At 49.1% G+C, this 26039-nt stretch overlaps 1 long non-coding RNA gene across 2 annotated transcripts; it reads left to right on the forward strand.

Moving 5' to 3' along the window:
- Positions 1-2417: 2417 nt before the first annotated feature.
- LOC307105993 lies at positions 2418-25518 on the forward strand. Of its 2 annotated transcripts, XR_013814080.1 has the most exons (3): positions 2418-2552; positions 20490-22333; positions 22938-25518. It is a non-coding gene; the product is annotated as an uncharacterized lncRNA (long non-coding RNA). The 2 variants fall into 2 exon arrangements; XR_013814079.1 differs by having other exon boundaries at positions 20490-25518.
- The last annotated feature ends 521 nt before the right edge of the window (positions 25519-26039 follow it).

Raw genomic sequence — 26039 nt, forward strand, 5'->3', positions numbered from 1 at the left:
CTCTCTCTAGAATTTCAGTACATTCCCAAAGGACTATTCAAAAATGGCTGTAGACATTTGTTAACTTCAAAATAGTTCTGAAACAGTCTCTGAAAATCTTTTTTATTAATTTCCATCTTATTGGAAGAAAATTTTTTCTTAGAAGCTTCTAGTTTCCAAATCAAGATACGCTTCCCATATACTCATTCACTTTAATTTCAGAGCCGGCATTTTTTTTTTTTTTTTTTTTTTCTGCATGCAAAATATTAACATAGGTACCCCAAACAAACTGCATTTTTTTTCTTTCTTTTTTCTGGCCATTCCTCAGTTAATATTTTCTGGTTAAATTTTCTCATTTCTGTTAAGTACTTGCAAGTAAAGGCTTCTTATCAGGAGTGTTAAATGAGGGCTGGGGTCTTGGGAGCTTCTAGCCTTGGAGGCACAATTTCCCATGTTAAATTTTTTTATTTTTGGATATCTGTAGTCTGAGCAAACTTTAGATATGTTATGTAGTAGGTCAAATGTGGCCTCAGTTTCTCTCCCGGCTGTCTAAAACCACAAAAAAAGTTTTGGGGCCCGGGCAGACCAAACCTTATGGTGGCCCCCTAGAAAAGCCATTTAGCAGTTGTGTCGGAACTTCCAGATGGGGCTCCTGCATTTCTGACACTTCCACAAAATTCTTAGTCATCTAAGAACACCTCAGAATCGGACTATTCTTTAAAAATAAAGAAAATGTTGCCCCTTTATCTTCGGAGCTGAATGAGTTCAGCTCATTTATACGGCGAAAGTTACTTTTGCTCAGACTCTCAGCAATTCCAATTGAAAAGCCAAAATCAAAACCAGCCACCCATTTTTTTTTCTCCAGTCCCGCCTTAGCCTGGGTTCTGCCAACCCTTAACCTGGGGTTCTGTCAACCCTGGTTCCACCTCGAGGATTTTAAAACAGCTCAAATAAAGTCAGACCTTCTACCAAAGCGAGGGAAGGTCCTGGATCCAAGAGACGACTCACCCACGTTCACCCAATGGGCGGAGAACCGGTGGGCTCAAGGGGCCCTTTGCTGGATCCTAGCTCCAAGTCCATGTCCAAGGGATGATCCCGGGTGAGTTTTCTTTGGAATCCTGCCACGACTACGCCAAGTAATGTTAACGAAAAAACCATTGAAACCTGTAAAGAATTTTAGTGAGTTTATTTGAGCCAAACTGTCGACATATGCCGGGAAGCAGAACCTCAACGAATTGAGATTATGCTCCGAAGAATGGTGGGTTACATCTGTATTTAAGCATTGCCATCAAAGGAGGGACATAGGTGGGCTACATGAAATTCATTGGATAAAGTCAAATGGTGGGAAACCCCTGGGATTGGACAAAAAGTAAAATGATGGACACATACTTAGGTGGGTACAGGAACAATTAACAGGATAATGAAGGAATTTGAGGCATCTGTCCTGGCGCCTACCACATTTGGTTGTGCCCCAGGGGCTCCAGCAAAAGAAGGAAGTTACAAGTTACCCAGACATCTCACAGATATGTTATCTTAGAGGCGAAAAGGCAAATGGGCTCAGGAAAGAAGATCTAAGTTGATCTTTGTCAGGGAAGGTATCAGCTTAGGAATGACTGCCCACTATAACCTGTTTGTAGTTAAATATTTAATTTTCAAACCATCCTTTGTGGTTATTCCAGGTCTCTGAGTTTGCAAGACTGCCACGCAGGCCTCCCCTGAGCTTGTCAGGTTAGCATGTGGCTCCTTTCGTCCACAAAGTGTACACTAAAATGGCGAATGTGGTAAATTTTATGTCTATTTTACCACAATTTTAAAAAAACCAACAATAACATCTTCATTATCAACAATAACAACTTCCAAAAAATTAACATCATCATCATCAACTACAAAGAAAATTATAAGGAAAGAAGTTCGGAAAGTGTTCCTGGGGCCATCAGCGGAGATGAGATGGGGCTGTTCTCTGCCGTATAAATATGACTCGGGAGCCCACATTTCCTACCGGGAACAATTCTCAGTTTGGTAACTGGTCAAGTTTCGTCTCCGCGTTTACGCAGAGCCGGGCTTCCGAGCCTGAGCGGCGGGTGGGAGCCCAGCCTCGCCTCCCGTCCGGGTGTGACCTTGGCGGGCCCTGCCCCTGCGAGCCACCTTTCCCCAGTCCGGGAGCCTGAGATGACAGCTCGCCCCCTTCACCGCCCCGCACCGCCCGGGGCCCCGGGATTGGCTCCCACCCGGTCGCGCCTCCACCTCCCAAGACAGGGTCGCGCGGGACCAGCCCGCGGGGCCCCAACCCGGAAATGCGGCTCGAGGGGCGCCGACTCAGCTGACCGGGGCCGCCGCGTTCCGACGGCGAGCACGGCCAATGAGTGCGGGCGGCGGCCGCGGTTTGAAGGAAGTCCCGCCCAGCGTCGTGTGGGGGCGGGGCGGCGAGCGGCGGGGCGGGCGCAGGATGAGGGCGGCCATTGCTGGAGCTCCGCTGCGGAGAGGAGGACGCTGAAGGGGCGCAGAGTCGCGCAGGGCTGCGGAGAGGTGCCCGAGCCGCCGCGGGGTCCATGGCCAGGACCACCAGCCAGCTGGTGAGTGCGCTCGCGGCAGCCGGGGCGCGCCGGCCTGTCACCTCCCCGAGCGCGGCGGCGTCCCCGGATTCCGAGGGCCGGGCGGCAGGACGGAGGGCCGTGGGCGGCGTGGGGACGCCGCTCTGTCGCCGACGGAAGCACCGTACCGGGGTCTGAGCCCTCAGCTGGTGCAAGGCCTGAAGCCCCGGACCGGGGAGGGTGCTGACGGGCGCGCAGGGGGCGGGGAAGCCGGGGAGGTGTCACCAGCCGGTCTGGGAGGAAGTGTTTGGGAAGTTTGTTTTCGGCGCGGCCGGGAGCCGAGCCTCCGGGGTTACTTTTCGTTCTGTGTGCGGAGGAGGCGCCAGGGGCCTTCACCTGGAATGGGGTCCCGGTGCCTCTGCCCGCAGCCGACGCAGGAGGTGCGAGCTCTTGCTCCAAGCACCTGATGCTCAGGGCCTTTCCGGCCCCGGAGGGAGCCTCTCCTGCCGAATCTGCGCTTCGGCCCCGGCGCCCTGTTGTGAGAAGCCCTGGGAGGCCCGGCTGGTGCCCAGGGGAAAGGGAGGAGAGGTTTTATGGGGAAAGAAAAAGAAAAAGCACTTGTTGGGTTAAATGTTTTTGCTAAAAGCATCGCTAGTGTTTCTATGTTTTCTCTATGTTGCTAAAAGTATCCCTAGTGTTTTTATGTTTATTTCTCTGCTAAATTCTGGGCTCTTGGGAAGATGGTTTAAGGTTTTTATACCTTGTGTGCGAATGTGGAGTGAATGAGGGAAGAATGTCTAGACAACTTGCAAAGTTTGGTTGAAAGGGCAAATCCCTTAAATGAAGGAAGATCCGTGAAATGTACTTGACCCTTATCGTTTGGGGTGGCGGTCGTGAGACCCTTTGAGAATCTGAGGGAAGGTATGCGTCCTCTCCTGAGAAAAACGCACAGCTGCATTGCATTTTGTAATTACTTCAGGAAGCTCTTGAACCTTCTGCAGCTCCCCCAGGGACTTCGTGTTAAGAACACTCAGCTTTGTGGAGATGGGTGATAACCCAAGGTCTAAGAGGAGGAGAACCTGTTCTGTTGAAGAAAATGGTGAAAAGCAAAAGGGATGTCTTTGATTATTGCCACATGTGGTGCCTGGGTGAACACACAAAAACACAATTTGGGAGGTTTGGTGAAGCTCAGTTGAGGCTGATGTTAATCCTGGATATTTGTAAAATAAACTTTCACACAGTGATGCTGTTGCAATGCAAGGTGTGTGCTTTGATGGTGTCCATTGGAGGAGAAAAAGTGCATTTTCTCATAGTCTCGGTAGTTCCACGGGATGGTATTTGACACGTGGTGTTTTCTTGGCATGAGGCAGCTTTTTAGTGCAAAACGCTGGAATCCAATGAGAAGAAATGAATTACAGAATAGAGACTAGACCTCCCATCAGGAAGTGAGAGGAACAAGGATTTTGTGACTGGAGCTAGGTTCCTTCACATGTATGTGAGACTATGCCACGTTTCCCATCAGTAATGGCAGAGACACCCCAAAATAGGATTTTATTTTGTTTTTTTCCTTTTCTACATGAGGACCGGTAGATTTGCATGGTTCAAATGAGTTTGCTGTCAAGTTAGGAATTTTAAGGTGGCACTGTATGAGAATCCCCGTCCAATGATTAATTTTCCTATTTCTTGAAGTGTGTACAGCCAACAGGGGAGCAGTAGGAGTTGTGAAGTGTGAAAATGGCCTAGCCCAGCTTGATAGTAAGGTGGGCCCTGGGCTGTGGTACCACTGATCGAGCACTTCCTTGAAGGCAGGCACTTGGCTAGATAGGTCACACAGTGTTGCTTGGCTTCTGTCACCAGTTTGCAGGTAGGTGTCATTCCCATTTTACAGGTGTGGGGACGGGTGCAGAAAATGTTAAGTGCCTGTGTGGTAAATAGAGTCTATCTGAATGATAGAGACCAGGTGCTACCCTGCCCCTCACGTGAGGTCTGCTGGGCAGTTCTGTGCAGCACTCAGTCTAAGGAAGTCCTCGGTACCACTGCCCAGGAGCTCTTTCCCAGGGGGTTGTGCCTGAATGTCTTAACTGTGCTGGAGGCTGGAGGGACATTGTTACATGGATGGACAGCACACTTATTTCTTTGGGCAGATAGCTGAACTCCGTGACCCCCGGAGCCTGTTGCAGCCTCACACTGTCAGAAAGCAGCTGTTTGGAAAGAGGCTCTGGTTCATCCTCATCTGAGGGCTGATATTCTGAATGGGTGAGGCTTGGAATCCTCCCTTTGGAAAAAAGAACTGTGCAACGATTTTGTTAAATGAAAAAGTGGTGATTAGCCAGAGTGGCTCCCTGCAACTGTAGGGTGGCGGTGTGTTTGCAAAGGTGGCTATATCTGTGTGGGCCGGTAGTGGGGAAAACAGAACATGGAAAGAAGTGGGCTCTGACTTTCATTCTCCCTTTTGGTAGGTAGCTCCTCCTATCGTGTGATGTATTTCTTTCCCATGACATCCCTACCGCAGTGACTGAGCTGAGTCCAGAGCTGGCGAGGTGAAGTCCCCATGCTAATGAGGTGGAAGTGTGGGTTTGTTCTACTCCTTGGACATGCGTCTCATGAGAGGTGTCACAGCACATGCGTGCAGAGATGTGGGGCCTGGAGAGAGGCTTTGTTTTGGGCAGCTGGTAAAGCAGGTGTGGGCCTCTAGGCTGCCTGTAGCACAGCTTGGGGAGGAGGAAAAGGTATCTCCTGGGTGTGTGTCCCTTGAATTTGTACCCTTATCTCCTGAGACTCGTGCATGATGACCTAGGAAGCACTGCATAAAAGGTCCATTCCTTCTGAGATGATGATGTGAGGCGAGCCTTCACTGGCACTTTACTATGCCCCATCCTAAGGGGTGCCTTTTGTGGAAACCGACTTGGACTAGAGCAAGGAGCTGATGCTGAGGACACTTGATGCAGAAATGACTCCCTCAGCAGGTGCAAGGGCTGGACTCACGTGTGCCAGCTCTGTATGCCTGCCCTTGTGATGACAGCTGGCCGTAGGGGTGTGGAGCAGTTGTTTTGAAGGCAGGTTCAAAGGGCAGATCACCAGGGAGGAAGTGCTGGTGTGGAAACTGTAAGTTTTAGACAGGTGTCATTTAGGATTTGTCAGTAGTGCCTTCTCGTGTAACCAGATAGCGTTCTTGTTCAGCGTGACACGAGGCCCTCAGAAAAAAATTATTAGAATATTGAGAACTGGTTGTGTATCCACTAGCTGTCAACACAACAGGCAGAGTGTGTTTTCTCAAGGATAGGGGCAATGTGTTCTGATGCTAGTGTCTGAGAGAAGAAAGGCCTGTTGGGGTCATGGTGGTTGTTGGAGTCTGTTTACAGTGCTTGATGCTGTTTGCATTTATATAATTGCACAAGGTCTGTTTCTTTTTCTCTTTATTTTTTAATTATTATTTTAAAATCCTCATCCAAGGATATTTTCCCATTGATTTTTAGAGAGAATGGAAGAGAGGGAAAGCCCATCGATGTGAGAGAAACACATCGATTGGTTGCCTTCTGCACCACCGACCAGGGCCCGGGCCAGAGAGGAGATCGCAACCCAGGTACATGTCCTTTACCAGAATCGAACCCGGGACCCTTTGGTCTGCAGGCTGACACTACCTACTGAGCCAAACTCGGTAAGGCTTCCAGGTTGTTTTGACTGTGTTAGGGAGATAGTTCATTCCAAATGATTTAGATTTGAGGGCGCCAAATGCCTTATTAGAGCAACTGAGTCAGGTTTCTGTTTAAATAGTTGGATCACACACAGCCAAACTGTGTGTGAAAAAGATGGCCAGGTCTGACATTAGCAGCCCCTGACCAGGCGCATGGCCCACAGAAGGACAAACAAGTGTGCTTTCCACCTGGAGTGTTTCTGAGGGGCCTGAGGAAGGGGGCACATAGTTCCTGGTGGCCCAGTGACCTCCTCTATCCACAGACAAGATCGCACGCGCTCTGTACCAGCCACTGGGCTTTGTGTTTTTTTTTTTTTTTTAATATATTTTTATTGATTTCAGAGAGAAAGAAACAACAATGATGAGAGGGGATCATTGATGGGCTGCCTTCTGCACGCCCCCTGCAGGGGATCGAGCTCACAACCCCAGGCATGTGTCCTTGGCCGGAATCGAACCTGGGACACTTCAGTCAGCCCTCTCCACTGAGCTAAACAGGCTAGGTCTGGGCTTGTTGTTTTTAAAATATATTTTTATTGATTTCAAAGAGGGAGAGAGATAAACATCAATGATGAGAAAGAATCATTGATTGCTGCCTCCTACACGCCCCCCACTGGGTATCGAGCCCACAACCCGGGCTTGTGCCCTGACGGAAATTGAATCGTGATTGCCGAAACCGGTTTGGCTCAGTGGATAGAGCATCGGCCTGCAGACTGAAAGGTCCCAGGTTCGATTCCGGTCAAGGGCATGTACCTTGGTTGCGGGCACATCCCCAATAGGGGGTGTGCAAGAGGCAGCTGATAAATGTTTCTCTCTCATCGATGTTTCTGGCTCTCTGTCCCTCTCTCTTCCTCTCTGTAAAAAATCAATAAAATATATTAAAAAAAGAAAAAAAGAAATTGAATCGTGACCTCCTGGTTCATATATTGATGTTCAACCACTGAGCCATGCCAGCCAGGCCCCAGCCACTGGGCTTTAAATCAGCTTGCAGCCTGCAGGGAATAGTAATATTGACAGGTATGGTTTGAAGGAATGTCTGGATGCCAAGAATTTCTTTCCGGTAGCCCTTGTCCTCTGTTTGTGGAGCTGGTGGCCGGCCTGGTGCCCACGTTGGAGAGGGCTGATGAGAGGCTGCATGTGTGTGCCTCTGCATATTATAGTTAGAATTCATCAGGCTAAAAGCTTAGCTTTTACAATGAGTTTCATTTTTAAAAAAAATATATTTTATTGATTTTTTACAGAGAGGAAGGGAGAGGGACAGAGAGCTAGAAACATCGATGAGAGAGAAACATTGACCAGCTGCCTCCTGCACACCCCCTACCGGGGATGTGCCCGCAACCAATGTACATGCCCTTGACCGGAATTGAACCCGGGACCCTTCAGTCCGCAGGCCGACGCTCTATCCACTGAGCCAAACCGGTTTCGGCAATGAATTTCATTTTTAACATCTCTTTCTCCAACCTGTTTTTCTCTTTTGGAATTAATTGCACAAACAGACCTTGTGCAATTATATAAATGCAAACAGCATTTCTCCCCTGCTGTTGCCCCTCCAATCTCCTTTCTGCACAACCACAGAAAAGGCAAGGCAATTATTATGGTAGGAATGGGGGCACTGAAACAAGGGGAAAGCACTGTGAAGAAAATGATGGTGATGGCTGGTAGCAGGCAGATAGGCCTCAGGGTGTTAAAGGCTCACCCTGGGACTCCGGCCAGTCTGTGAGCCTGTGACAGGTGCTCGGAGTTGGCTAACACAAGGTGAAATATAGACTGGCCTGGCTGCCCTCCCTGCTTTTCTTCCTCCTCCTTTCCTTGTTTCTGGTAAGTGAACTCCAAATTGATGAGTGGTGGAGGTGTGGCTGAATGTCATGCTAGGCACAATAGATCTTTCTTCGCATGTGGATGATGTTGGGAAGTTACACTGTGGGAGTTGGCTGGTAAAGTTGCAATAGAGTCTCTCTGTATCTCATTGGCCATTATTTCTCCCCCAAACAAACTCTTTATTCAAAATTTGCAGATAAGGAGCCCAGGAAGGGAGAGCATCTGTTTATGGTGCCTTTTCAGGTGTCAGGATAGTCATTCTGGTTAGGAATAAGCTGGGGCTGTCCTGAGTTTACATGCTGGAGGGGTGTTCCTGCCAGATGACATATTTTAATAAGGCCAGTGGCATTCTGGGGGGTGCCTTACTTGGCTGGAGCGTTATCCCATACACCATAAGGTCACGGGTTCGATTCCTGGTCAGGACACATACCTAGGTTGTGGGCCTATGCAGGAGACAACCGATCGATGTTTCTCACATCAATGTTTCTCTCTCTCATACCCTAGCCCCCTCTCTCTAAATATCAATAAAAACATATCCTTGGGTGAGGATTTTTTAAAAGGGAGGGCAAGTGATTGCCAGTGTTGTTTTCTGACCAATAAGTAGATTTTACTGAGTAAAGCTTTTAACACATGTGGAATCTTAAGTACATGGATTGAGTTATCTTTAAAGTGCTGCTGTTTTTTTCTGATGCAGCTCCAGGATGACAGGATTGAAAGGCAGAAGTAAGATTTCCATGCCATGCTCCGCTGATACTTAATGGTTTCTGCGCCTCACATAGGATCTGTGTCTAAAAATACTAGTTTATTCATCTGCTCACTAGCAAATATTCCTTATACATCTGAGTCCTTCCTGAATATATGAACTGATGAACTTGGAAGTGAGTTCAAAAGGTCTGTGGGCCCCATATGGTGTCCCCTAGTGAGTAGGCAGGTGGGCAAGGATATAGTCCCTCAGAGGTGTTTGTCTACAGCAGTGGTTCAACCTTTTTTTTTTTGTTCAACCTTTTTAATGCCGCGACCCTTTAATACAGTCCCTCATGTTGTGGTGACCCCCAACCATAAAATTATTTTCGTTGCTACTTCATAACTGTAATTTTGCTACTGTTAATGAATCGTAATGTAAATATCTGTGTTTTCCGATGGTCTTAGGCGATCCTGCTAGCGGTTCTCAACCTGTGGGTCGCAACCCTGCTAGCGACCCTGCGACCCCACAGGTTGAGAACCGCTGCTGTAAAGCCTAAGACCATCGGAAAACATAGATATTTACATTAGGATTTATTAACAGTAGCAAAATTAGTTATGAAGTAGCAACGAAAATAATTTTATGGTTGGGGGTCACCACAACATGAGGGACTGTATTAAAGGGTCGCGGCATTAGAAAGGTTGAGAACCACTGGTCTACAGGGAGCTCCCCTGCTGTTTGTGCTGATCCTGCCCATGTCACACTTTGTCCTTTGTAGCCATCAAGGTTAATAGTTACAGGGGATCAACTGGGTGGTCTGTCGCTCTTCACCCAGAGGTTATCACTGTTGCCTTTCTGTCTTCTTTTAACCAAATTGGGACCTCTATTGTATACCTGACTGCTTTGTCTCCTGCTGTTTTCACTTTTAAAAATATATAATTTTTTAAATTGATTTCAGAGAGTAAAGGAGAGGCGGGGAGAGAGAGAAACATAAATGTTGACAGAGAATCATTGTTTGGCTGCCTCTTGCACGCCCCACACTGGTGATTGAGCCCGCAACCCTGACCGGGAAATGAACTGTGACCTCCTGGTTCATAGATCGCCGTTTAACCACTGAGCCGCGCTGGCTGGGCTCACTTCACTTTTTTTTCCCACTTCACATTTTTGAACACTGCCTAGTACTCCTCTCTCTAAATGAACCAGAGTGGCCATTGTTCTACTGGTGGACATTGACATAAGCCGTTTCCAGTTGTTAGGAGTCATTTCTTAACGAATGTTTCCTTAATTTAAGTCTTATTCTGAATTTCTGACTGTTTCAGCTGGATTCTGTGTAGACAAATGTGCCAGGTCAGAAGGGCAAGAGCCCAAGGTATGATATGGTGCTGATTCCTAAATGCTTCCCAGGAAGGCCCTGCCAGTTTAGGGCCCCCCTTCCTCAGTCCCATCATCCAGACTCTCTACTAACTGGTACTAACTGGAAGGGGTTGAGAGCAAGGAGTTTGAATATGACTGGGCATATGACTATGGACAAGGACCTGCTCTGTGCCTCAGTGTCCCCATCTGTGAAAAGAATGCCAGTGGTTTTCACACCAACAGTTGTTTTGAGGAGTAACTGTAATAACGTATATGCAAAATGCTCAAAAGAGTCTGGGTATGGGAGAGGCAGCCGTGGTTACTGTCCCTACCTTTGGTTTTCTGTGCTGGGCCTAGCTTTGTGAAATTCTTGGGGTGAGAGAACGTTCTTAGAATGTTCTTTGTCGGTGAGCACAGCTGACCTGAGAGCAGAGTCCCTTTAGGGATGAGCTGGTTGGATTTGACAGCAGCTCCCACCCCTTTTACACAGGTCCCAGAAGAAGGTACCTGTCCTGGTGCTTTCAGAGCACACTCTGCCCAGGCAGCACTTAAAGGCAGCTTAACATTCTGAGTTTGGGTTCGTTCCTCTTGCTGGCTGTAGCCCTAAGCCAGTGATGGCGAACCTAGGACACGCGTGTCAGCACTGACACGCGTAGCCATTTCTGATGACACGCGGCCGCTGAGGCGGCCGCATGCCGAGGATGAAACATTTGCTGCTCCTGAGGATGAAACATTTGCGAAATAATGTTTTTTCCTCGAAGTGACACACTACCCAAGTTATGCTCAGTTTTTTTGGCGAAGTTTGACACACCAAGCTCAAAAGTTTGCCCATCACTGCCCTAAGCTTTGTGACAATATCTTGACCATACAAGGCCCTGATTTTGATGTTGTTTCCTCTGCTGGTGTATTAGCGGAGCTCAGCCTTCCTATATTGTTTTGTCTGACTCACAGTTAGAATTGGGCCTCGTAATACAGTATATAATTAACTCGGTTTTAGTGACAGATGAATAAACAACACTTGGAAAGGGCCTGAGGGGCTTTTTTATAATTTGATGGTCCCTGGTTGGAGAAAGTTTGTGTCTGTGTCTTCTGTGCTATTTAATGTTAAAAATGCTCCTAGCACGCTCCCTTCCAGTCAGATTGAGTACTTTTCATACATTCACTCGTTAAATCCTCACAGCAAGCCTGGGGGTTCCCGTTCTCCTTATCCCTGACTCTGAGGTAAAGGGTCTGAGCCACAGAGAGGTGACTACCTTGTTCAAGGTGAAGCAGCTAGTGAGGAGCAGTGCTCAGCTCAGCAGAGTGCGTATTCTAACAGTTCAACAATAACCCTTCTCTACTTGTACCTGTAACTGTGATTGTCTATCCAAGGCCCATGACTAGTTCATATGCAAAAGGTTGACACAGTTGAGTAACTAGTGATTAAGCTGTTGGAACTCTATTCGTGTGATATCCTGCAATTAGATTCTTCCTCAGCAGGTCTGTAGAAACTAAAAACGCTTAAGAGCCAGGACACATTTAAAGAATCCAGTTGTCCTTGCTCAACTCTGGGGTATATAGGCCCCAGCTTTGAATCCTTGGTCCCTCTGCAGGTCTAAAGGCTTCTTCTCAGAATGAAAGACTGTTCACCGCACTGACCCTGAGTCTAGCTTCAACATCCCCAAGCTCAGTCTTCATATGAAATCCTTGCGTAATTTGCATTTTATCCTTCCTAAAGAGAGAATGATACAGAGACAGATAAAGATGCAGGGGGATCTGAGGAACATCAGTCAACCTTCTCCCAAATTCCATTCCTTGGCCTCCTGGCGCCGACTCAGGGCTCACTTCCCCATCTGCCCAGTGCAGCACAGCCCTCTCTTACCTGCTCTGTGCTCTCAGGACAAGCTTCTGTAACTTCATCGCCACTGAGAACTGGGGGAGGGGTGCCATTTAAAAAACATGGTCTGTACTGTAAAAATCAGCTTCCCTCTGCCTGGCAGTTAATCTTTTAAGGGTGATGGAAGCTGTTGTCTGCAGCTATGGAGGAGGCGAGGTGTCTACTGTGAGACTTGATCACATGGGGAAAAAGAAATCCAAAAATATCCTTGGATCATTTGTTTCCTTGCCCCAAATTCAATCTATTTGTCAACCAAAATGTTTGCTACATTTAGCAGATTTGAATATTTGAATATTGGATACTGGATATTTTGATGCTGGTATTTTCCTAAACTCCCTTTTTTTAAAAAAATATATTTTATTGATTTTTTACAGAGAGGAAGAGAGAGGGATAGAGAGTTAGAAACATCAATGAGAGAGAAACATCGATCAGCTGCCTCTTGCACACCCCCTACTGGGGATGTGCCCGCAACCAAGGTACATGCCCTTGACCAGAATCGAACCTGGGACCCTTGAGTCCACAGGCCGACGCTCTATCCACTGAGCCAAGCCGGTTTCGGCTCCTAAACTCTCTTGGTGGCTGAGCAAGGTACCCATAATTAAATTGAGCCTTGATATGTTTTTGGTGGCTATGAAAATGTAATTTGATCTCAAAGGAATTTTCCCTTGAGAGTTTCTACTTCTAAGAGGAGACTGCTGAACCCAGTACTCAAAAAGTCAAAGAAGTTAAAGTTCTTATTTACAAATTGTGTGAAATAAATTGAAGTCTACAGAAAATGCCCAGTTTACATATGCCTCTATTTCAAGTTCATTTGGAAGTCAGCGGTTTAAAACTTGTCTTTGTCTTCCTGTCAGAGGTGCCCTTGCGAAGGGATGGTTGTCCTGCTCTCCAACCCCCCCTGTGCCCGTTCTGAAAAGGTGGAGTGAGCACAGCAGGTGGCAGCCCTACTTACAGATTCACCATGACACACTGAGAGGGTGTAGAGGAGGCTTACCTTGAGTGGAGTTGTGGGACATGGTGAGACCCACTTTTCCAGAGACTCCAAAGGTGCTGATGTCGACGACACTTCCTAACCAAGGTCATTGAGAACAGGCGTCCTTCCTTGTTCTTATAGCACTGTGCCATTGGCACCCCTCCCCCAATTCTCAGAGGCAATGACGTTACAGAGCTTGTCCTGAGAGCACATAGGAGATAAGAGGGAGAAGCACAGGAGGGGTCCTATCTGAGGGGAAGTAGGAGATGGATGTGGTGCTGTTAGTGGGAAGTAGGGGAGAAGAGTGGGGCTGGGGCACAGCCTGTGGGAGACTCCTGGTGGGAAAGGCGTGGCATTGATGTAGGGCTGTGGCCATGGCGAGCCACGGGTGACCCTGAGGGTCTTGCATTTGGGGTGCATGCATGTCTGTGTGTTTGAAAGGCCAATGATCATAACTCTCATGGTAACTCGATGCCTGCAGGACCGGGCAGAGGGCCGTGTAGTTGAGAATGTCTCTGTGGCCAGCTCCATTTTATTAGGGAGGACAGAGATAAATGAATGGCACACTTAGGGTTTGGTTGCTTTAAATTTTTCCAGAGAGCTCTGGCCAGGTGGTTCAGTTGGTGAAGCGTTGTTTTGTACACCAAAAGGTTGCAGGTTCCATCCCCCATTGGCGTGCATATGGGAGGCACCATAAATTTTTTTTTCTCTCCCGAGATTGAAATTTCAGAAGCTATTGAGGAACCAGAAGTACAGTAGAGGTGTGCTGGGAGGGAATGACTCACCCACAGGACCTGAGGGCTGGCAGGCTGGATGGGGATGCCTCAGGAGCCCTCACTGCCACACGTGACCACTGGTCAGCAAGTGTACTCCAGATCCTGGAGGTGTCAGTGCTGTTTGTGCAGCTTAATTACTTCTCAAGATGTTTTTAAAAATTACCCCTTTAGAATAACACCTATAGTATAAGTAAACATTTGGAGTTTTCATACTGGAAGAGGGCTTTTTTCTTTGGCTTTTCATTTCACAATTGATGCTTAAATGCTTTACAAGGTAATATTGCAACCACCATTTTCTTTAGTTGCAGAAGTAAAATTATTTCTTAAACATACCCATGCTAGTGAGTTATGCACGTGGGAAGAGAAAGCACGAAGCACCGAGTCGACCCTGTAAACATCTCCATCTGGGAGAGTCCCTGAGACTGGTCTTGCGCTGAGGTGCTTGGCTGGCTCATGTGGCTGAAGCAGGAAGGAATCCCACGAAGGAGGAAGGCTGCTCATGACTTGTTCGTGTGTCATCGTGCCCATAGTGTGGAGTGCAGGGGACACTGCTGGGTGCTTTTGCAGCGGTAGTGGTCTAGTGACTAGCATCTCAGCCTTGGACTGATGCTGGACAGTACAGCCTGGGTTAGGCTGTCATCAGACAGGAGGTGCCTGGGTCCTCATGGGCAGCCCTGTTTCTCAGGCTCCCACTCCTGTGGGTTGAGGTGCCCAGAAGGGGTGTTTCAGGGGTGCTGAGGTCCCTGCCTGGCACCCAGGGGTTTGTCTGGAGGTAGGCTGGCCCGCTGTGAGTCTAGAGCTGCTCCTGCCTTGGGACCTTTGCACTGGCTAGTCCTCTGTGGAGAAAGCTCTCCCAGGTGTCCTTAGGGCTTTCCCCACATCCTCAGATGTCACCTTCCAGTGAGGGCTTCTCTGTTTATGTACATTTACACCAACCTCATCCAGATACTCCCATCTCCCTTCCCTCTGTATTTTTCTCACAGATTATCACCATATGACACACTGTAACTGTTATCTGGTTTCTGTTTTTTGGGGGGGTCTTTCTACCCCACTAAAATGTGGGCTTCTTGAGGTCATGGGCTCAGTTTTGCTCTTTGCTATCCCTCCAGTGCCCAGGAAAAATGTATGGCACATAGTAGGTGTTCAGTGAACCTTTGTTGATGAAGTGGATAAGAGCAGTGTGGTCTCAAGAGCGCTGCATTTGCCTTAAATCATTGAAGCTGCCATGAGGTGCTGGCGGAGGCCCTGCCATTTCACATAAAGCATGTGACGGAGAAGCGTGTGTGCGTGCATGCGTGCGTGTGCGTGTGCGTGTGTGTGTGTGTGTGTGTGTGTGATCATCTATTGCCATTTCCAAACTCCCGAGTTCTTTCTATATTCACTTGGATGCTGATTTCAAAATGACTGGTTTTTCCTTCTGGCTCATGAAGGCTGCTGTGTTGAATCTGAAACATAGAGGAAAGCAAAACTTTAAAAAATGCTTTAAAGTTTTGCGTGATTAGCTCTTCCTACATTTCACTTTCTGAACGTTAATAACTCTCTCCTGGCCATTGCAGCACCATCTGAGCCTCCATCACCTTCCCTGAACAGTACTGCAGCCCTCCAACGCTCCCTCCAAACCCCTCACCCCCCCACGCTGTGGACCACAGCAGCCAGGGGGCTGCTCTGTACCCCCAGCACTTGTCCACCTCTGCCGCTATGGCTATCACCCTCACAACTTTAACCAGCTAGTTCTGTAAATGACGTCGGGCTTGTCACCCCATTAAGATGTAGCTTCATAGGGGCAGGGACCATGTTTGCCTCAGGCCGTGTCATGGGACCCTGGCTGGCACAGTGGCCATGTTTGTTGAATATTTGGGTTAGTAGCATCGTTGATTTACCTCTTTTAAGGAACTCTGATGAATAAAATGAGTGCATATATTTTTTCAATGAAATAATAGGAAAACCGTGGCTTTGAAGAGTCAGGTGTTCTTAGAGAAGTCACTCCATGGCCTGAGTTGCTTGCACTGGGCACGTTAACGTCTCAGAGTGCCCCTTGACCACCCTAGGGCTGAGGTTACGGAATTGTGGGACATGCTGTATCTGTGGCAAACAACAAGATATGCCTGCTGAGCTGGGTGGAGCAGGCTGGGGGGATTCTTGGGTAGAGAGGTTACTGGGGTGACTCTCGGAGTCCTGGGAATTCGAGGTGGAGAGGGATGGTGCTTGTGGACCATGGGTGCTGCCAGCATCCTCTCCTCATCCTGACTGGTGGGCCACCTTCCTCGTCTTCCTGTATCTCTGCACGCTCCCTGTTCTCTCCTCGCACTGTGGTCCCCCCAACCAATGCAGGCACGACTCCACTCAGGCCCCAGAGCATTCTGCACTCGCAGAGCATGCTGGTGGTGACAGCCAGCTGCCAGCAACAAAGTTAAGGTGACTGACTAGTTTATGTTAACTTTAGGAAGGTGGCATGTGTCCCTTAAAGGAGAGGCTTAGTAACACCTTTCAACCTCTCATTGGATTGTGCTTTGTGCTGAGTGAACTTGCCAGGCATCTTGTAAAGATAAAACTTAGCATCAAGTGCATTCATGTTTACAGATGGGAAAAACCTTGGCTCATACCTTTATCTTGTGACAGACTCTGTAAAGTATGTAGAACACACAAGATCTCGATCCTAGACCACCCACAGGATCCAATGCTAAGAATATAGACACAGGTTTAAATCTTAATACCTTTCACCTGCTGTCGGGGGACTGGGAGGGCGGATCTTCCGAGAGAGGTGATTCCCCTTGGGAGCAGCTGTTTCAGGCCAGGCTGTGTGTGCCCAGATGCTTTTCCTCACGTCCAGTGTCCTGGCTGGATATATTCTCATTCTGCAGTGGCTTGTTTTATCGTGGAATAATCGGGGCATTCTTCATGGCAAACAAAAAAGCTCCTAGCTGTGCTTTTCAAATCCCTGCTCTGAGTTGAGTTTGCTTCATTCGTTTAAAAAAAAAAAAAAAAAAAAGCACAGGAATGTAAATCAGAAATTATTGGGTGTAATCTTATAGGAAGTGAAATGTCAAAGGCTGGCATTTGGAAACAGCAATGCTGAGCTGAGTTGCAGCCCCAACTTGCATGTGTTGAGTCAGGAGTCCAGGAAAAACTGAAAAAGAAAGCAAGTGCTTGCGCCTGGCAGTGTGTCCTTGGGCTTCAGCTCTGTGGCTGCTGGAGTGACGGGGCTGCTTTCCCGGAGCAGGGGTTGTGCTGAGCCATGTGGATGAGGGCGTCTTTGCCAGGTTGGTGTTCTACCCGCTTGGGAGTGGAATGTGGATGTGGCTGTTGCGGGAGTTGGGTCACTTCACCCTCATTAGAGGTGTGCCCACTCCCTCCCCCCTCTTGAGCTTCCTGAATGCCCATTTGGCTCTGGTGGCCGTGAGTGCCTTCTTCTGCTCTGTCTGGTATTTCTCAATGTAAAGTTGCAGCCCTGGTTGGCGGTCTTACTGTGAAGCCTCATTAATACTGCCATTTTATACTATTTAGGTCACGGGTGTATGTTTCTTTTTTCCCAAACACAGCCTTATGCCACACTGAGCCCAGAGCCACTTCTGTGCTCTTTGCTCCCCTGGCCTGGGCACTCAGCCCAGGCTCCTGCCAACCCCTGGTCCAACATCTTGACCCCCAAGGCATTGCCCCAACTGCACAGACTTCCCAGATTCCTCCTTGGGTCCCACCCCTATATCTAAGGAAGCACTGGTCACACACTCTCCCACGGCCCCCCCCCCCCTCCTAATCCTCTGGACCCCCATTGTTCTTTAGGTAAAGCCAAAGGACCCCACAGATCAGCTTTAGCAGCCTCCCTACTGGTGAAAATAACCACCATTTTCTTTAAAGGGGCTGTGGTCTGGAACAAGGGTCAGAGCTTCCGTGACATGGAATGCAGGCTTTGCCTCACCCATTGTATGAAAAGAGCTGAACCAGGACATTTGCACTCACCAGGCCCAGGAGGTATTCATCAGCTCACTGCTACCTCACAGACAGCTGGCAGGTCAAGGAGGAAGGATCAGAGGGAACAGGGCTCATCTCCAACTTCAGAGCCCCCAGGGTGCCTCCCTTGTCACGAGGGCTGAGGCCTCAGTGCCAGCCTCAGTCAGGTAGGACCCTGGGCTCCAGGCCATGGCAGTGAGCTGGGTATCATGCTTGGGACTGGGAACCAGTCTAGCAGGGAAAGGAAGTTTACTGAATGCCAACAGTGCTCAGCAGCAGGATACACCCAAAGGTGACCCAGGCCTAAAAAGTTGGGAGGGACATTGGATGGGACAGAGGGAGGGCAGGTGAGCCAGATGGAGCTGCAATGCTCAGGTGCAGAACAACACCCCTGGGGAGTCCAAGGAGAGCATGGGGGAGATGGCCTTGTGCTGAGCCTCTAAATGTGAGGATGATCTGGAGAAGAGCAAGTGTGGGGAGGGCCTCAAAGGACATACTACATGCCCCTTTCTGAGGCTCAGCAGCTCTGAGTCATTTAAAACAGTGCCCTGTATGGCTTACCTTAACAATTCATGTGAGTTTTACACCTGAATCCTTATTCTGTTTTTTTTTTTTTCTTAATCCTCACTCGAGGAAACTTTTTCCATTGAGTTTTACAGAGAGTGAATTGGAGGGAAGAGAGGAGAGAAAGAGACAGAGAGAAACATCGATGTGAGAGACACACATTGATTGGCTGCCACCCACACACACCTCGGCCAGGGCTGGGGATTGAACCTGCAACCCAGTTACGTGCCCTTGACTGGGAATTGAACCCGAGACCCTTCCATGTGTGGGCTGACGCTCTAATCACTGAAGCACACTGGCCAGGGCTCCTTGTTATATTTCGAATACAAAAATGTTTTCCCAAAACCCCACAGAGGCCACCCTGACACACTGGATCAAACACACTGATTTAGAAAGCTCGGGCCGAGAGCACTCGAGAGAGAGCGGTACCCAGGGGCCAGGTGTTCATACGCACAACAGCCCAGTCACGTACCCTTCTAGACTCCCGGAACACACGCCAGCTCTCTGGGCATCCAGAACCTGCCATTCACCCCAGATATACCTGCTGCTGGGCTGACCTCCACCAGGACACGCACAACCCGAGGGGCTTTAGAACGGACCCTCATCATACTGTGTTTCTCCCACGTGGCATGCCTCTCTGAGCTCCAGGTCTGCCCAGGTATCACCGAGCTCTGAGGGCAGGACACTCAGCCCAGCGGCTGCCTTCAGACTGGTCCCCAATGGTCCCAGCACGTGGCCCCACCACATCCTCCCAGAAGGGAAGTCAAACAGCCCATGACCCAGACTTGCCGCGAGGCCCACCCACCGGGGCCTGGAACTGGGGGTTCACCGGGGAAACCCTGAGACGTTGAAAACCAAGCGGCCTTCAGTGACAGACTACACCATCCTCCACCAGGGACAAGCCAGCCTGTCTAGCTTTGCCACTGATGAGTGGCACGTAAGGAAATTCAAAAGCAGTCGCCGCCATGGAGTCATGTCAGTACACTCTGGCCAGTTTCTTCTTGAGGAGTCCTTTTAATCAGATGAGTTTCATTAAGAAACAGGTCCGAGGTGGCAGGGTTAGGACAGGACAGGCAGCACCATATGAGAGCTGTGTTCTTACCACTGCGCTCCACACTAGGTGGCTCATTGATGTCAGGATGGCTGAATTGCTGACTCCCACTCCCAGGGGGCCCAATACGGTGTTGATGGCAAATGTTTGTGCACAGAAAATCCGATGCTTTGTATTTAGATTTCAATGGGAGAAATTATACAGAAAGACTATATCCTGCATTTAGGTCAGGACACCGAACCTCCCAGTGGCCATCCCTTTTCCATTGCAACCAAGTAGTGGTGGTGTCCAGTTCCTAGTGTGTTTGTGGAAATCCAGAAGTGATCCAGCCAAGCTGCAGGTCTCCAGGGGAGGTTTGAAGCCTACATCCATGAGCCTGCGCCATGGGACCCGGGGCCTGAGCATGGGGGCTGCCAAGACACATAGATGAGGCCTTGACCAAAGCCTAGAGCACGGTGCCTACAGTCATTTGTCAAGAGAATAGGGAGGGCGAAGGCAGGGCAGAGCCCAAGTCACATGCTGTCCAGGAGACCCCTGACCTAGGTTCCTAAACTGAGGGAGGCAGTGAAGACAACCCTGACCGGGAACCCCACGCCACCACTCCTCTCAGCCTGCCCAGCAATGTTCTGAGGACCAGGAAGGCCTCCCAGCCTCTCCGACAGCCCACCCCCACACACAGCTAGGTTCTCCCTGCCCATGCTGCAGGCCCAGCAGTAAAACTCAGCCCTTAAATTTAGAATTGAATGCACTGCCCAGCCAAGCATCATGGATAAATTGGATGCGACTTGTCCCTAAGGGCTGCCACTCCGTGACACCAGGTCTTGAAAATGGCGAGGAACAAAGGAAGAGAATGACAGGCTCTTGCGTAAGATTCTAAACAGAAAATATCTCTGTTGACATGTCACACTCCAGCTCCTTGTTTCCTTTATAGAGCTTTTGCACTTGGCTCCTTTCGATCACTTCCGGATTTCCACAAACACATGTCCACAAATGGACACGACCACTACTTTGTTGCAACAGAAAAGGGATGGCCACTGGAGACCTGAAAATAAGAGGGCTGAGTGTCCTGAGTTAAATGCAAGACATATTCTGTCAAATTTCTCCCACTGAAATCTAAATGCAAAAGCATAGGATTTTCTGAGCACAAACATTTGCAACCGACCTAATTAGAAGCACAGTTTTTATCTCTTTCGAATTTGCACATAAAAGCTTCACCTATGCCCTCTCTTCTGCTTTGTTTTCTACAGTTTCTCACAGCCTTGACCAGGAAGAAGCGGTAGACATCACCCATTGCAAATGAGGAAACGGAGGCCCAGAGACCAGATGCTTGTCCCAGGCACCAGATGCACACAGCAGGAATGGGACCTCACACAGCAAACAGGCTGCACACGTGCACGAGTGTCAGCTGGTTCTGACTTAGTTTTCCCTGCAGGAGACCCCACATGCCCTGTAGGCACCGAGATCTGACACTCTCCGGCACACTCGGGGAACAAAGGAAAAACAGGGCTCCGGGTAGAGACGAGGGTGCATGTCAGGGCTCCAGGTCATTCTGACCCTCGGCACTGGCCCTGGACACCTACCCAGGAAACAAACCCTCAGAATCAGGACTCTGACCCCCAGGCTGCCTCCCCAGCTGCAGACAGACACCGTTCAGTGTAGCTTTGGATTTAGGATGACACACACGACTCAAATGAGGCTCCCCAAAAGCAAAGGCCCCATCAATGAGCCTCCTGAGGAGGCTCCTGGAACAATTGTGCCTCAGATTACCTGGGGGAGTGCCACCAAGCCCAGGAATAGTAGAGATGGTTCACAGGGCCCCATTCAGTTCAGCAGGACCCGACCCATTTAGAGACCATCACCCGAGGGGGGAGGACAGTGGTGAGCATAATGCTGTGGTGGACCTGCCAGCTCCAGTGCCACCTGCCCAGGTCACAGCTGCTATGACCTTTATGTCACAAGGCAAGGGGACATCCATCTGCCCGGTTTTATCAGGTACTTCCCTCCCGAGAGACATCTCAGGTACAAAGCTCCTGCACGTAAATCCCCTGCAAATATCATGTGACTATGAGTGTGGGTGTTTAACATATAACTGCTGGCATTAGAAAATCAACTAGAGACGGAAACAGGTGAGAATCATGACCCCCTGGGGCAGAGGCACCAGTTGTAAGAACCCTGGGGCCCTGGCTGCAAACACTCGGTGGGGGCTCTGCCAGCCTGGGAATGGGGCCTCCTCAGGGCCAGAGTCTCCAGTCCCCCTGGGCACCAGCCACTCTGAGGTACAAGGCAGGACACAGCAGACAGGACACCAGCCTGGGTTCATACCTGGCCCTCACCACCAGCTGTCTCCACGGCCACCACCCTGCTGGCTCCCAGGTGGCCTCTGCTCTCTTCCTGCACTTGGCTCTGCTGGCAGATTCGGTGCAGAGTCCACCCTTCCTCGCTCTGGGGCTGAAGGGCAGGCCTGCGGCTCCTCTGCTCCTTAACCCCCTCCTAAACTTTTGCATAGAAAACTGTGTATAAAAGTTATGTGTTCTATTTAATTCTTATGCCTTTGGGCTTGTAAGTGGCTTCTGGTTCTTTTCACAATAAAAATTTTTTTAAAGATATCAAAAATTTTTTTTGAAGTTTTAAAATAAATAACTAGGACTGCCTGGGACTCAGCGCCCCTATATGTCTGTTTTGAGATACCTCAGCCTATCTATCGGCAATGAGTGGCTGGCCCAGCTCATCCTTCCAGAACCATCCCCACACACCTAAACTGACTTGCAAAAGCAGGCCAAGATCCTGGAGGCCCAACGCTGAGGAAACCAGAGCACAACTGTGGGAGAGACAGTGGGTGCATCCCCCACTTAGATGCCGCCCGGATGCCTTGAGGCTCTCCCAACACACACCACCAAGGCATGTGAACTCTGGAGCAGTGTTCTCCAGTTTCTTGCAAGAAACCTCAGTGACTGCCCAGAACCTGTGCCCCTCCCCCAGGCACAGGCTCCAGTGCCCGCAGCAGGAACTGGCCTTCCAGGACCTGTCCTGAAACCAGCCAGGGGCTCTGAGTGGACAGCATGAAGAGGCAGCCAGGAAGCAGGGAGACCAGGTGTGTGTGGCTGAGGTGGGAGCTGGCACCACGAGGTTTGGGTAAGCCAGTGAGGCTATGTAAGAGACATTAACAAAAAGACATCATGAGGGGGAGATTGAAAGCATTTTTGGTACATTCTTTCTAAAAGTACAGAAGTAAGACGAAGACTATTAAGAGCCGACTCTACTGACTGCAGTAACCCAGCTCCGAGCACCGGGCAAGGGCAGATGTTCCAGTCATCTTCCTTAATGCTCACAAAGCCGCCATGACTTAGAGAGGCACATTAACTTGCCCCAAGCCACACAGCCAATTACGTTGTGGGTGGAGTCAGTCAGGGCCAGAGTACCAGCAGGGTTGCTCCATCCCACCCAATACCCACATCCCCATTGCAGACTGGAATTTTCTGGGTGCTCTGTAGTGTGGGGACAGATGGCCATTAAGACCCAGTGAGAGCACTGGGTTCCAGGTTCCATTCCGATCAAGGCCACCTGCCCAGGTTGGGGCTCGATTATCAGTAGGGGGTGTGCAGGAGGCAACTGATCAATGTTTCTCTCTCATCATTGATGTTTCTATCTCTCCCTCTCCCTTCTCGGAAATCAATAAAAATATATTTTCAAAAAAGAGACCTGCTGGCACCCAGGCCACATAGACCGCCTCCCTTGGTGCCAAGCAACCAGCTCCTTTAGAGGACCTGAGAGACTGCGGGCCCAGTGACTGCTGACCTGGAGAGTCAGTCCCTGCAAAGGAGGTTTCACCGCTCACAGGTGAAAGCAGCCACTGACAACCTGGCCACAGGTAGGCATCTCTGCTCCCCTACAACTCTATTGGCAAGATCAGTATTCTGACGGCTGCTTAAGCTACCACCAGTCACTGCTGCTGGAGGAGAGGAACTGAAGGACACATGTGCACGGGGCAGAAAGAGGAACTGCTGTGCGGCTGACACCACTTCCTCCGGCTGCCCTCAGGTGACTGAGGGTGGGACAGCTGATGGCCTGGGGGCCGGTGCCCTAAGCAAGCTCTTCTCACTCCTGTTTAGGACTTGACAGCATTGACTCTAGGGCTGGCTCAGGTCAGAGGAGCCTTCCCGTTAGGCACGTTGTGAAGAGAGGACCCCTCTTCTGGGAGCCAGCACCTGCTGTACTAAGGGGAGGAGGAGGACTGCCCCCAGGACACAAGGGGACCCTTCCCTCAGGTCCTGAACCAACCTCGATGCGTGCTCAGGGCTAAGAACAGACCCAGAGCCCCATCCTCCAGCAAAGTGTGAACTGACATGCACCAGTGTCTCAGGACACCCACTCGTGGCCTCAGGCTGGCGCACAGCTCTCATCAGGACAGGAGCCACTCGTAAGAATTGGGCCAGTTAAGCCCTTCACCTCTGATCTAGTTATACTGAACATAATCTACCTTTTCCACTCAGAATAATTCCCACTTCTCTTGCCAAGTGGCTTAAAATATCATATTTCCACCCACAGCCCCATCACTTAGCCCTGTCTATAAAATGCCTTCCACTCTCTTTCCAATGCTGACTCTTGCCAACACCAAGTACACCTGGAGTGAGCCCAAGCAAAGAACTGAAAAGGGCAAGTCATCAGAAGCACCATGATGGCCCCACCCCTCAAAGACCCACCTGCTGCCACAGAATCTGCAAACCCAAAGCCAGGACACTGCCCTGTCAGGGACCAGAGCAAATAGGCAACCCACAGTTTTCTCCCGGACGGGCTCAGCTGCAGAGACCAAATCCCCTCAATCTTACTTCATCTGAGTGGTTTACCATCAACAAGTAGTCGTATTTCCTATTGCCCTTATACTCTAAAGTATCTCCACACTGAAACGGGCTGATTCAGCTCTTAACAAGGTCTAACCTGTTCAACAATACCTATGGGCCAGCTATCTTGGAATACAAAGGACATAACCAAAATGAATCACACATCAAGTATTTACTAAGCACTTCCGGGAAGCAGTATTACACCTGGCCAGTCCCTAAGGGAACGTGGAAGAGAAAAATGACCCAGGACAGACTCAGCCCCCATGGAGGAAGGAGAATTCACACACTGTCCATAAAGAGACCTTCATGGGGGCACTGGGCCCAGAGTCAGAACTTGAGACAAGAAGGTAGGGGACGGTGGGCACTGGGTCCCACTCAAGCTCGTCCTGAAACAGGAAATGTGAAGACTTCAGGGAAGGGGTCCAGTTGTAGCCCAGCTCCCCACCTTCCCTAGCAACGTGCCTGCCCACTTCTAAAAAAGCACTCTGAAAATGTCCTGTAACTCCAACTCTCCCACATGGCTTCATTGACTGAGCTCCCCACCAGACAGTCTTCCTTTAACAGCAGGCCACAGGCATTCTCCCAGTGAACTCCAAACCCTTGGAACTCCTCCCCCTTAAATCTCCCCACCCAACCCCTATCCAAGCACCACCTTCTGCAAGCCCAGGTGCTCAATAAACACTAGTCCAACGCCCAACAGGGAATCTTCCACCAGGACCACGCTGAGCTTCAGCCCTAGGATTATCTGCCTGGTAAGCTTTCATTCATCTTAACTAGGAGGTCAGGGCTTGAGATTTTTACCTGTGAATCAACATCCTGTTTCTCTTCCATTTTGTAATTACTAGTGTCCCACTCCTCCAAACATCCCCTCCCCTCCTCCCTAATCCTCAGATTCCTCTCTCAGGGTTTAGTGACTCTGGGAAATTTTTTTTGAAAAATATATTTTTATTAATTTCAGAGAGGAAGGGAGGAGAGAGAGAGAAACATCAATGATGAGAGAGAATCATTGATCAGCCGCCTCCTCAACGCCCCCTACTGGGGATCGAGCCTGCAACCCGGGCATGTGCCCTTGACTGGAATCGAACCCGGGACCCTTCAGTCCACAGGCTACGCTCTATCCATTGAGGCAAACCAGCTAGGGCTTTATTGTTTTTTTGTAATTTTTAAAATTCCTTACCCTAGGATATATTTTATTGACTTTAGAGGGAGAAAGGGAGAGAGAAACATCTATCAGGGAACATACCCATCCCGACTGGTATGTGCCCTGACCAGGAATCAAACCCGAGACCTTTCAGTGTACAGGACGACACTCCAACCAACTGAACACCTGGCCAGGGCTCTGGAGCGGACATTCTTTCATCAAAACCAAGGAGAAAGAAACTGAAGAGACCAAGTATCTTATACATTTTCTCACTCGAAATAAAAAATCCTACTCCTATATCTAATGTGAATTAGCATTACTTTTTCTGACAAATTCACATTATCTGTGACTAAAATTAACCCTTATTTACTATCAATGATTTTGAGATAGAAACTGTAACTGCTACATTACCTTCATTTTATAAATTTGTTTTACATTTTAGAAAACAAATATGGCTAAGTGGATGATAATTGGAAAAGCAACAATATATATTCTGATAGATTAATTGAGACAAGGTCTAACCTGTTCAACAATACCTATGGGCCAGGTATCTTGGAATACAAAGAGCCTTAAGCAAAATGAATCACACATCAAGTATGATAGAAAGCAAGCCCATGTTTTACTCCTCTTACAGTAAAGTATGAATTTTTAAAGTTGTCTTGAAACAGTCAAAGGGATTAATGGACTTACCTGTGCAAGCTATAGTTAATTGGCTCAGAATCAATTGTTTTAATGTTGAATAGACAGCCATTGCCTCAAAACAACCCGAAGGACAAGAGCAATTTAAAATCTGACTCAATACACGAAACAGGAACGCC

The sequence above is a fragment of the Cnephaeus nilssonii genome (assembly GCF_951640355.1).
Source record: "Cnephaeus nilssonii genome assembly, chromosome: 2".
Taxonomy (NCBI): Eukaryota; Metazoa; Chordata; class Mammalia; order Chiroptera; family Vespertilionidae; genus Cnephaeus; species Cnephaeus nilssonii.